The 13,457-nt window shown below is 36.6% G+C and overlaps 1 long non-coding RNA gene across 2 annotated transcripts in view; it reads right to left on the reverse strand.

The window, feature by feature from the left end:
- Positions 1-1,196: 1,196 nt before the first annotated feature.
- The window catches only part of LOC109261514 (uncharacterized), a 30,142-nt gene continuing 17,881 nt past the window's right edge, over positions 1,197-13,457 (reverse strand). Inside the window, exons 4-5 of one of the 2 annotated variants that reach the window (XR_002077422.2) lie at positions 11,676-11,907; positions 1,197-1,269 (exon numbers count right to left, since the gene is read on the reverse strand). This is a non-coding gene — a long non-coding RNA (uncharacterized LOC109261514). The other variant, XR_002077423.2, reaches the window with a different exon arrangement.

A 13,457-nucleotide genomic window follows, 5' to 3' on the forward strand; every position in this document is an offset into this window, starting at 1 on the left:
GTTTAAACTATGAGAGGATATTTTGATAAATATAGAGATGCACACATAGTTTTTCTTTTGTCTCACCTCCAACATGGCTCTGCCTAGCACTGATAATGGAGTGAGTTCCAAGCAGCTGACAATTCTGAATGCATCTATTAACATTTAGGTTTGAAGATGAGTGTGTTTAATGTTCTGGGAATTTGTTTCACACAAAGTTAGAGGTTATTTAATTAATTCCTAAAGAAATTAAAATGTATCCTACTTTTCCTATCAACATTTTGGAATGCCAAGGTCCGTCTTACCACTGCTCTAAGCAAAGAGATGTATGCCTCATCCCTAGTATAGTGGTTGACATGAATTAGCTACCAAATACATGTTAGTTCTCTGATCTTGCAAAGTCCTACAGGTAGAAAAAGACACTGGGGTCTTAATTGTTAAGGAAGAGTAGTAATAAATAGTAATCATTCAAGTTTATTACACTTGATAACCTCAAAAAGTCCTCTCCTTCTCCTTCTTCTCCTTCCTCTTCCTGGTCATTTATATTTCTTTTCAAGGCTAGGAAGACCTAGGTCCCATCTCTCAAAGCCAAAATTAAGTATAACCAAATATCTTTTCCCAGCTTCTTTCCCCTACAGGCAAAAACTAAAAAGACATGGCATCTAAGTTCCTGTGAGTTTCTACTTTATCTCAATGTGTGAAACTCCTTGAGGTCATGTTCAGTGTCTTGAATATCATACATTTTTTTTGATAAATGCATGTTGAATTAAGTGCCATGAATCTGAATTGTAGCAACAGTCTGACTACCAACTTTTGGCTTGTTTTTGCCTGGGTTACAGTGGCTGGTGGCTTTCATGTGCCTGGCTAATATCAGTCTGGAGCAGCACAATGCTTTGTATGGGGATTATCAAAAGTACCTGGAGAGAGCCAAGTCCTTAGGAAATTCAACCCATATCATGCTGTGTTGGTTCCCAGGGAGAATTTTAAAAGATTTCTAGGCAAAATAACCTTGTTGTTTGATTAGAAGGGATCGAGTTAGCCTGAATCTCTCACCTACAGGGGGAAGATCTTTGCCTTACATACAGTACCAAAATTAGAGGGGAAAAAATGAAAACTTGTATATTACAAAAACACCCAAAAATACAGGGTAAGAGCAAGCTGTAATGCAATTTTTTTTTTGAGTGGAAGGTTAGAGAGAAACTTACCATGCAGGTAGTTTGAAAATCTCCTACAAATCCATTCTAAGTTTCTGGTATATCCCATTTTCTCCAGTTTGCAAATTTACCCACGCTGTGAAAAAAATAACATAAATCAAAAGAATAATAATGATGGTGAGAATTTTAATCTCATTTCAGGCGGGTAGGCCACAGATTAGGGGATGGGGACTCTCAAGGCTCATAAACAACAACCTTAAGTATGCATAGCCTTAGAAACAAGTCAAGGAATAATAGCTAGATCCAGTCATATAGAATGTTTTCATATAGTGTATTTACCTTCTAGTTTTAAGGGCAGCACAAGGAAATATGTCTAAAGGTACTCATTGAAGATACTGTACTCATTGAAGAACTAATTGTTGATTATTTCTACACAACCCCTCCAAATACGCATCTAGCCTCTAAGAAAACAAAAGTCACCCATATGATGCTGCTTAAAACCTAATGAGATGTTATGCAGAGAGTAGATATTTAATACATTTGAAGTTAGATTTTGAGATTGGCTATGCTTATATGTAAACCTCTTATAAGCAATGTTATGTGATTTTGAGTTTTGCTCAGTAGAGAAATGTATATATATATATATATATTTCCTAGATCAAAATAATTTTTTTCTTTTTACTATGTGGTCATTAATAATCCCACTAAATATAAAATGATTTCATCAATTCACTATGTACAATATAAATAATGAATCTTTTACCATTGTTTTCTCAAGATACCCAAAATCTGAAATGAAATATTATCCTGTCTACTCGCCAAAAAACAAACAAAAACAATAACAACAACAACAACAAAACCCCCAAAACCAACCAACCAAACAACCAAACAAACAAAAACCCAAAATAAAACAAAAACCAACCTACATTATAAAATAGTGTTAGTTATATAGGATAAAAATTTGGCCATGTATTATTGATCTTACGGAGGTAACCTTGCAGATGTAAAGCTAGCTTAGAGTGTCCTAAAACATAGAGTTATTAGAGGAAATATTTTTGATACCTTTAGTGCAGAACAATTTGACCTGGATCTTGAAAGCCAGACAGCCTAGTTTAAAAGTGATAGGTAGTGGTGTAGCTGGTATTACTGCTGCTCTAAAGGGAAAGTTTAGTAGCATTTTTCACTTGAAGTCTATTGACTGAAATGGAAGGAGGGTCTGAGAGAGAAACTGTGATAGCTAAGAATTAGTTACATTTTCTTTCAGTCTGGGTGTCTGGCAAAATAATAGTTCTAACACCTTAATGTACAGCATTTGAAAATAGAAACTTCTAGGACTTCCTGACCCTTTTAGTGTATTCACAATAGAGATGTCCATGTTGTGATTCCAGTGGACAAGAGGCGGTCAGCGTACTCTGGCCAGTGAGCTGCTTAATGAGAGAAGATAAATCTCTGGCTTTCACATGTTATTAAAGAAGTCTCTGAAAATACTGATGTTTAGTTTGGTTTTCAGCTGGACACTCAGAGGTGGTTAACCTCCCAGACCAATTGGAGTCATGTTAAAAATACTCTGGAATGTGTGGTTGGTTAACTGCAGGTGTTTGGCTGTGAAAGTTGAAGAAGCGCAAACATGAAGTTAGAACATTGTGACGATATGACTGGTTCTTAATGACTTGAATGGAAGCTGAGAGAAAACAACATTTATTACCAATTTATTTCCTTTTCAGAAGTGTCTCTATGATGCCAAACATCTGGATGAAAAGCAAGAAGGCTTAGAGAATCCTTTGCAAAGATTTTGTCCTCATCCATCTAGTCATTCACTTGTTCAATAAACATTTATCAGGTGTTTATTGTACACTCACCAAAGAGCTTAGCAGGGGAGGAAGTTATGTACACACACTAATATTATTGTAGAACTTAAAAATTGGAGAGTGCTACAAGAGACATGTAAATAAACTATTACACCTGAGCAGATTACTCATCTATAGGAGACTCAGGGACATCTTCTGGATGAGATAGCCTTGAGCAGAACTTTAAACTGGATGTTTTTATTCTAACTTGGAGTTTAGGCTATGTAACAAACACTCTTTCAATTGCAAAGTGTAGAAAACACAAGTAAAACATGACTTCAGGTACTGGGGAGGGTAAAATCCATTAGAGCATGATGGTTCTCATTCAAGCCACATGGCTGCAATACAGCGGGAACATTTTCTATAACGTTGAGAACAGAAGTGGAGTGGTGTGCTCAGTCCAGAACGTGAGAAGAGATTGGCTTAGAAGGAGATTGGCTGGTATTTATTAAACAATAGTCTACGATGTGATGTTGTAAAGGTAAATGCAGCTGTAAAAGTCAGATGAGGACTTCAACAGCATACAGAAGTAGAAGAAGCAGGGAAGATAAAAAGGGCTTAGATTATGATCGTGACAGCGAAGTTAGAGGGGTGGATATATATTCTATTAATTAATAAATTTTTATTTTAGAGATAGAAAGTGTGAGCAGGGGAGAGAGGGCAGAGAGAGAGAGAGAGAGAGAGAGAGAGAGAGAGAGAGAGAATCTTAAGCAGGTTCCATGCTCACCGCAAAGACCGACGAGGGGGCTTGATCCCACAACTCTGGGAACATGACCTGAGCTGAAATCAAAATCAAAGGAGCTAAAACAAAATACATATTTTATGGGAATTTTAATTCTATGCTTTTGGATTACCAACAATTCCTCATGTATACACATCGTTCTGTAAAAACTCAAAAGAACTCTGCGCCTTTTGTCTTAAGAACAGTAAGTTCTATTTTGCCAAGTATAAGGAAGTGTAGATGCCAAGAGTTTCAAGCTTTACTTAATATTAAGTTACAACTCATATTTGAGGAAACTTGCAAAAACCTGGCACAATGTCATCACTGGAAAACAAAAGCAGCTTATAACCAATGGATTCCTTGGTACCTAACAAAATAATCCAAAGGATAACGCAGTAAATGCAGATGGAGACCAGATTCTTCAAGATTGGCAGCTGGTCCATCATGGATGTCTGGAAAAAAAAAAACTTACAAATTAGGGGAAATTAATTTTTTAATGGAACATTTCATCACAACTATATAATCATAACCACATAGATTACATTTCTTAAATGCCAGGTGCTTTGATAAGGGCTTTGTAAACAATTCAATTTAATCCTCTCAACAGCAGTAGGAGGTAGGTGTATTGTTACAATCATTTCACTGATGAGAACTGAGCAAGAGAGATGTTAGGTAACTTCTTCCAGTTTATACAGCCAGCAAGAAGTGGGTCTGGGATTTGAACTTCAGGATCTGATGTCAGGGCCAGGTTTACATCGGTTATTATGATACATTCCATTAGGATACAAATGTGTATTTTCTAAGGAAAGAGCATGAATAGTAATGACCAGTTAACCCCTCTCTGGTGAAAAGGATTTTTGGTATCCCTTTAGTTCAGTGTAGAAAGTTCAGTAGATTGAATTATGGAAATTTTCTTAATTCTAACTTATTGCCTTTATACCTGTACCACTTAATCTTTTCTAGTGTCCTGACTTCTTCAATGAAACAAAAGCTAAGGATATTCTTTCCATTAAAAAAAAAAAACCCCAAACACATGCATAGAAACCATTGCTTAAAGCTTCATAAAATGCATGGGCTCCAAGTAATTTAGGTTAAAGCCTCATCTTCCCCTTCCCTTGTAGCATCTTCTTAGAAAGTTAAATTTTGGTTAATTAGCAGGATGGAGGAGTCCCCTGACCCTGCCACAAACTTCACTTATTTATTAGATGTGTTACTTATTAGATCAACAAAACTGTAGTGCTTAATTAGTCTTGCTCTTTTCTGGATATAAAGAGAATTTGTTGACTTGAGCAGGTATTCATGGTAGAAGGTAGATATTTGAACTGAATTGGGTAATTTCATACGCCACTTGAATTTCAATGTTGCATTAAAAATTTCACTGTATAAATGTCTGAGCCCAAGTAGCCAAGAGCTCTCAAACACTCCAAAGGACATTAAATGAATGACTTGAAAAAGATTAAATCTACTTTGTGTCAGTCAGTCCTTGCTTACCATAGTCCTGTCCCTGCAAGTTGTAGATGCATTCTAGCACTCCCTAAGCTGTGATGCCAAACCCCAGAATTGAGGAGCTGTCAACTTGACAAGATATTGGTAATTTTTCTTCCTCCATCAAATTGGGGTAGTGAAGCCTGACTTCAATACATAGAATTGTGACTTTTCTAAATTGCTGTTGTCATCTTTATGACATCAGATCTGACCCCAGAAAAACCCAGCCTTGTTTCTGATTTTTCTCACTGCAGTCCAGGACAATTACCAGCTCCTGCATCTAGCGCACTAACTCACCCTTCACTCTTGGTCACCCCTCATATATGGGTGACTTCTAAGTAATAATGAATCATAATCCTTGTGACTTGGTAATTAACAGCCGGGTCTTCCTTAATAAGACTTTGCCTTCACATTTCCCTTATTCCTATCTTTCTATGCCTCAGTTTCAGCTTCTACAAAGTTAGGATCATAATAATAGTTATCCATGGGATCATTAGTGAGGACCAAATGAGTTAATGCGCATGAAAAACATGGAACAGGGTCTGGCACTATCAGAATGTTGGCAGTGGCTGTTGATAACAGGGTTGATAGTAGTTTTATTGCCCTGGCTTGAGCTCAGCCAAGAATGACATGCGGCCAGTTCCAGCTACAGTCCATGGTAGCCTACAGTTACTAATAGCCAGTTTGAGAGGAAAAATTCAAATATATTTATTCAATAATTTTTGTGATATCCACTATGTGCCAGGCACAGTGTTATTTGCTGACAACTCCCATGACCTAATAAAATCAGAGATGCTGTGCTAAAATAATAACTGAAAGTGTCACAAAGATATATTCAGAACATAATGTGACGCATGCCTAGAAACTTGGTCAGTGGAGTGAATGGTATTTTCTGGTCTACCAAGGTTGAAGCAAAGATCCCTTTCCCAGCAGGGCTCCTGCCCTGGTAACTGACAAAGCTTAGTTTCTGTTCTCTTCTCTGCTCTTCTTATTTCTGTGGGCTTCCCATGGACAACCACAGTGCCTCACCTGTTGAGAGGGGTTTAGTCATTGCTCAGACATGGTAAACAGTTATGCTAGGCTCTTCTGATCTTATTTAACACAGTTTTTGACTCTCATATTGGTTCTGTAAGTTGATTCAGCCTAATGGATTTGTTTGGTGCTTAAGTTGTGTTAGGTATTGAGGGAAAAAGGTGAATGAATATTAAGCCGTTCTTGTCCTTTGAGGAGCATTATTATTCCATGTGGAGGAGACAGACTGCAAAGTAGGGCATCTCAATATGTTAAGGAGAGTCTGAGTTCACAGGGCACCATGGCACCCATTGATGTTAGAGCTTTCCCTCCACCTCCCGCTTCTCATTACAGCGCGTACCGCCCATTATGGGAAAACATGGTGTTCCTGACTCACAGTCTGTAGGAGTTGTACTCTGAGTTTTACATTCTGTTTTTTTCCAGTACTGGTAATGGGGCTGTACTGAATCATTTATTTACACTTTCTTGGCCAGTTTATTTTGACATATGACATGTATTTGCTGATGGAGAAAACACATGCAGCTTGTAAGTATGGTGCAATGTTTTTCCTTTGGAAATAGAAACAAGAGAGACCTCATTGAAGTTTTACTAGCTAAATAGTTTTCTGATGTTCCTAAATGGGTCCAAAGTAGTCCTGCAGTATCCCTTCTGTGTGTATATACATGTGTACATATGCATGTTGTGAGAGATGGGAAGGATATAATAACACCTATACAATGCACTGTTTGGATAGTATTTGGGGTGAAGGAAAACAAGTGGCACATTGCTAATTTGGACCCTTTTACATGTTTCTTGCCAGATTGATTTGTCTGGACTAAGCATCTATACTTTCCTTAATCTTTAGTGTTTGCTATAAAATAATTTCTTGTTCCACGCATTTTTAAATCGGTCTGGATCTAGACTCAGTCAATATTCCACATAGTGCAGGAATTGCTCTCACTTTATTGATTGGACACTGCTTGTCTAATTGTGGAATAACTTACTTCCTCAGACTTACTGTGCCTGTGACTCTGGCTGAGCCAGCAGCCTCACCGGTGAGCTCAGGCCTCCCCGCACGCGGTTCTCCTGACAGGTCCTTCACCTTTCCCCAAACGGTCTCTGCCCTTATATTCTTCTGGATTTCGTCCACGCTGTTTATTCCGTGTGGAATAGCCTCTCTCTTCCCTTGACTCTACCTAGAGAACACGTCCTCACCTTTCAAGACCCATCTCAGATTCCGCCTGCCTGAGATGCCTCCTCCACCTTTCTGGCACAGTGTGGGGGCTCCCTGCACTGTGTTTCCGCTGCACTCTATACCCACCATGGATGCGTGTAACACCCATGACTCAGTACTGTAATGACTCATTTCTGTTTCGTTCTTTTTTTTTTTAATCAACAAAACTTTGAGCTCCATTTGGATAGGAAACTTCAAGTCGTCTGACACTTCCTGATTACCCAACACAGTGCCTGCCATATACAAGAATTTCAACTGTGAACCAGATGAGTAAACTTTATAGTAATATTTAAAGAAACATCAAGAAGAGTATTATGTGGCTCTTTTCTCTTACCCATACTCAACTGTGTCAATCATCGATTAGTCCCTCTTTGGGCTTCCTTATTCTTCTTTAATATTGATTGTCATCTTTCTTTCATGTATTTGCTTTTAGTACTGCAAAGCATTAGCACTTGATGTGTTTATAGTTGCCTGGTGGTTTGATGTATTAATATTTTAAGTACTGTTGGGTTTAATAGCCTCTCTTTCTCTAAACTAGACCCACCAGTGAGATAATGCTGAATGCCTTCTCACTGCTCCTGTCTCTGAGATGCTCTAGCCGTTCAATCCTGAGTGGAACCATTTTCAAGGCAGAAGTGGCTTTTTGCTATTCTGTCTAGTAATTTAAGGAATGATTTTGAATCATATTTTCCTGCCTTAGTGGTTCATATCTTCATTTTTTTGTGACCAAAATTTATGAATAAAGATCAGGACACTTAGTTTTTCTCAATCATCTTAAACTGTCATGATCCCCGTTTCCCAGTCAGAGCAAGATTTTCTTGCAAGTTGTGATGCTCACTCCACCAACTCATTCTTGTGATGGAAGAACGTTCTACACACTGAAGGGGCTTCATGCTTTCTGTTATTGTTTTTAAAGCTAGATCTTGTCAGATACCTGCCTTTTGTTCACAGAGAAGCACTGCCATTTTCTTCCAGATATAATGGGAATGAAAAATGCCTCTCCAAAGAAAAACATAAAATACTTTTTTTTTTACATATGCTGACAAAGAATGTAGTCTCAGAAAAGATTTCCTTTTGTGATAAATTAAACTCCAATTCATGAATCTTTAAAATTATTCCTTCCTTCCTGCTGTGGACATGAATTTCTAAAGTGTGTGTGTGTGTGTGTGTGTGTGTGTGTGTGTGTGTAGACATTAATTATTGACAGAGTGAAAAGTCGAACAAACCATGGCAAAAAATTCATCTTCATAGTAATTTATATATCCACGTCTCCTTGCTTTTCCTAATCCTGTTTCCTTATTATTTTAATGGTTTCTACCTTTACTACTAATGCATGAATGTGCCTTTGCCAACTCATCTTTTTAGTTGAAAAGTAAAAGCTATGAAATACAAACACACTTTCAAGTTAATAATAATAAGCTAGTATTTATTGAACACTTGCATGTAACCAGCACTCTAGTAAGGATTACCTCATTTTGGTCATGAATTATAATCAAAATGGAAACACTAAATGAAATCCTTAAAAGCAAAGTAGAAGCAGTACATTTATAAACCATAGAAATACCCTGATAATTTCTTTTGTTCTTACATAAGCGCAGCCCTCAGTCTGTATCTGATCTTCAGTTACCACAGACAAATTCATCTCACTCTCTTTTCTTGCTTTCATTTTAGTCAGAGAACATTAAAGAAATAGTATTTCTGGGGTACTGTGTCATTCGGGCATTCTTAGTGTATCAGTGCGTCACATACACTCAGGGGAGTTGTGAATAGTTACAGGAAATGAGACCTACAGAAATGAAGACCCATTTACGTACCGTACTGTTAACTATTTTAACTCTGAAAATAGGCAGTATTTTTTTAGAGGTTTTTAAGTTTCCAGTATAATTAACATACAGTGTTAAATTAGTTTCAGGTGTATGATATAGTGATTCAACAATTCCATACATTACTGAGTGCTCATCACAGTAAGTGTAGTCTTAATCCCCTTCACCTATTTCACCCATCCCCCCACCCACCTCCCTTCTCTTAACAACAAAACAAAATCAGTTTGTTCTCTATAGTTGAGCTCATTTTTTTGTTTGTCTCTTTTTTTCTTGTTCATCTGTTTTGTTTCTTAAATTCCACATATGCGTGAGATCATATGGTATTTGTCTTTCTCTGATTGACTTACTGCACTTAGCATAATACACTCAGTTCCATCCATGTTGTTGCAAATGGCAAGATTTCATTCTTTTTTATGGCTGAGTAATATTCCATTGTATGTAAATACCAGTTCTTTATCCATTCATCTATCGATGGGACACTGGGGTTGCTTCCATACTCTGGCTATTGTAAATAATGCTGCAATAAACATAGGGGTGAATATATCTTTTTGTATTAGTGTTTTCGTATTCTTTGGGTAAATACCCAGTAGTGTGATTATTGGATCATAGGGTACTTCTATGTTTAATTTTTTTGAGGAAACTCCACACTTTTTTCCATAATAGCTGCACAATATGCATTCTCACCAACAGTGCACGAGTGTTCCTTTCACTCCACATCGTCACCAACACTTTTTGTTTCTTATGTCTTTGATGTTAGCCATTCTGACAGGTGTGAGATGATATCTAATTCTAGTTTTGATTTGCGTTTCCCTGATGATGAGTGATGTTGAGAATCTTTTCATGTGTCAAAACAGGCAGTATTAAATTCGTACTTTGCTGTGTTCAGTCAGTCTAATGTAGCAAGTTAACTATTTTTAATTTTTTGGTAGTAAATAATAGCAAAAGAAGAAACAAAGAGATGTAAAAATGTCTTCTCTCAAGGACTTTGAGAAACCAAAGTGATCTTATACTTTAGAGAAAAAGTGATTTTACAGAGTTGGAAGTAAAACCCAGGAAGATTCAATATCCTGCCCAAAGTCACAGAACCAGTTAGCAATGAGTAAGGTGAAACCCACATCTACTGTCTCCTGTGCAATTCTCTCTTGACCACAGAGAATATCTTTTTCTAGAAGTTCTCCCTTTCCTTTTGATTTCCTTATCCCCTTTATTTTATTTTATTTTATTTTATTTTATTTATTTTTGTAACAACATGATACTTTTTATTACTCTTTCCTCTGCTTCAAATTTGTCTTGCTGGTTTCTCTATACCCTCTTGCCTTTGCCTTCTTTTCTTGGTTTATAAAAAGTTTTATTTCCCCTGCAGAATTTCTTTGTTTTTATCATTTTAATGATTTTAAATTACCTCTTACTTTTACTATTTTCACTTAGAGACTCCGAGAAGGGATTAGAAATTTTGAGATGGTGGATGTCAATTGTCCAAATCAAATTAGCCAAAATAACAACAACCAAAAGCCAATAATGAAGAAAAATGCTGTTTAGCCAAGTATGTTCATCTTAGGTTTGTATTTGCTATTTTTTTTTAATAGTACAGCTGTTGCAGCTGAATCCTGTATGTTGAAATTTGGATGGTTTTCATTTTGGAAGATAGTAATAAATCTGAGAGTAGAATAGTTATTCTAATAAAAATGTTTTTTTTTAAAAAGTACATATTTACACAGGAGAGAAAATAAATGCAGTGCTATTGGTTATTTATTGCTTTTAATTCACAATTTAGCAGTTACTTACCACACAATCTTATATTTATTCTCTGGTTATTTTATGTTGGCTCCATTTTCCAAGTAGAGTGCCATAAGACTACTGTGCCCAGTTTATATGCTAATTTTAAGTTTCAAATGTACTTGCATTGTGTATATGCATTAAAAAAAGACATATAGCTGCTCAAATAAACTCCATTTCCTGCCTTGTCTGAATCACATGTCAGGATCAAGTTCAAATAAGAGGGCAGACACTGACCCATATGCCCCCTTGACTGAAGAAGTAGAAAGTGTTGTACACACAAAAACTGAGAAATGGTAAGATACCCTTTATCTTTCTCTTATCTCCCCATGGTGATCTCCTTTGACCTTCACCAGTGACCTGCACATGTGAGGCCTGCGATGTAACACAGTAAGGTTAAGATAGGAGAAGTATAAAGGGAGGCTTGGGAGAGACCTGTTATGAGCACAGGCACCTTGGCATTTTAGTAACTATCACCATTGCCATTAAAATGCAATGGTTTGTTCAAGCTGCCTTGAAAAAATTTTAAAAACATACAAAAACATTTAAAGGCATTTAAAAGCCCTTCATCTGTGTATGCATGTGTATTTAGTTATTTTGTTTGGCCCAAAGAGGATTAAAGAGACCAAAGGAATGTTCACTCACCGTTTCCAACTTTGCCGTTTTGCTGCAAAGTGTCATTTCTGATCACTGGTTTAGTTAAACATGTGCACAGAGCACGTAATTGTTGTCCAGGTTGATCTGAACAACACTGCTCCAAATTGCTGGCAGGAGTTATGATCAGAACACAACATTCATGAGAAATTAGACTTGGCCCACAACATACTCAGTGCACAAAGGAATCCAGGCAGTGGGTCTAGTAAAAATGAGGAAGTGGCTGTAAAAGAAATGTCACATATTCACCTCTCTTTGTATTCTTTTCGATGGTGATTTTTATAGAAATTTTATTCTGTTTCCTATCCACCTGCCTTTAATAATGTGTTTTCCCCTCTTAATTGTTCATTCAAATCTGCACTACAATTGAGTTAAAGAATGAATACAGAAGCATCTAAAGGCCCTAGCTGGGAAAACAGAATTTAAAAAGATAAAGTAAATAAAGAAGACTACATTGTCTACCACTCCAGTCCAAAATGGTTTCTCCCTTCCTTGTCTTCTGTAATGTTTTAATCTGTCCTGCTATATCAGTCCTGATTGTCTGCTCTACCATATTTATGCCAGTTCAAAAGACAGAATAGTATATAATCAAATAAGTTAGTTATCTGTAAACTATCAAGTATCACTGCATAGGCAGTGTATTTAAACTTATTTTATATGTTACTTCCGGTTCTCAATTTATGTCATGATTACTCTAAAAATTTTCTCTTACCTAGCCTCATGCTGGACAAAAGGAGGGTCTATATTATTGACTCACTTAATAATCATTAATTATAATTTTTGAAAATTATTCTCAACCACTGAAGAGCACACTGACTCAAGACTAATATTCTTCAACGATAATCCCATTAAAGCCAGTAGCTTCTGAGAGAAACCTTCAATTGGAAAAAGAGCTCAGTTTCCTTTATTTCTAAATACATGTTTCCTTTCCCCTTTGAATAAATCAGGTAGATTTTTCCATTTGAAAATAATGATTATTTCTACATTGGTACAAAGTTCTAGATGTACCAAAAGCCTTTAATAAAAAGAAAACAATGAAAAAATTGACTCTCATGACTATTAGTAATCCATTAACAGTAATCTCCTTGAAGATAGAGACTCTCAGGTATTATTTTTTAATTGTTTTCAGCACATAACAAGTGATGTTATAGAGGCTTCATTAAGGCATGTTGAATAAATGAATAGAGAGGTTTGATACTAGGGGAGTACATCTGTGACCGGCAGACCTTGGCTGTAACTATTGCTACCAAAGGAGAATTAACAGCGTGAAAGGTATCTCATGATCAAATGAAAAATAGCATGAAAATGCCTTTTAATTTAGGAGTCATACTCCTGGGCTAATCACTGAGCATGAAGTTGTCTATAAAAGGGACACTTCCTATGAAAATGATTTGTTAACATTCATTTCATGATGGAGGTTTTACCACACGATACCTAGGTTTGCTCTGATAAGGATATCCAGTTGGAATTGCTACCTTATTTATATGTTATCTTAATAAGGGAAATGTGTCTAAATTAATTGGGAAAGATAAAGCACATGCAAAGCAGAGAATGAAGAAACACCAGTGATGGAAGGAAAAATCTGTAACCAGAGATAAAGAATTTCTTGATATTAAACCCAATAAAAAACACTTAAAAGGAAATGCACCATGTGCAAACCTCCGTCAGTTATCTTTCTGTCTCCTTTGCTGAATCCAGCTCCTTTTCCTCCTCTGTAATCGTCTCCCAAGGTTTCTACTCCTCCCACAGTGTGCTCTATTTATCCCATTATTC

Source organism: Panthera pardus, unplaced genomic scaffold (genome assembly GCF_024362965.1).
Source record: "Panthera pardus isolate Hobbes unplaced genomic scaffold, ASM2436296v1 HiC_scaffold_16, whole genome shotgun sequence".
NCBI classification, from domain to species: domain Eukaryota; kingdom Metazoa; phylum Chordata; class Mammalia; order Carnivora; family Felidae; genus Panthera; species Panthera pardus.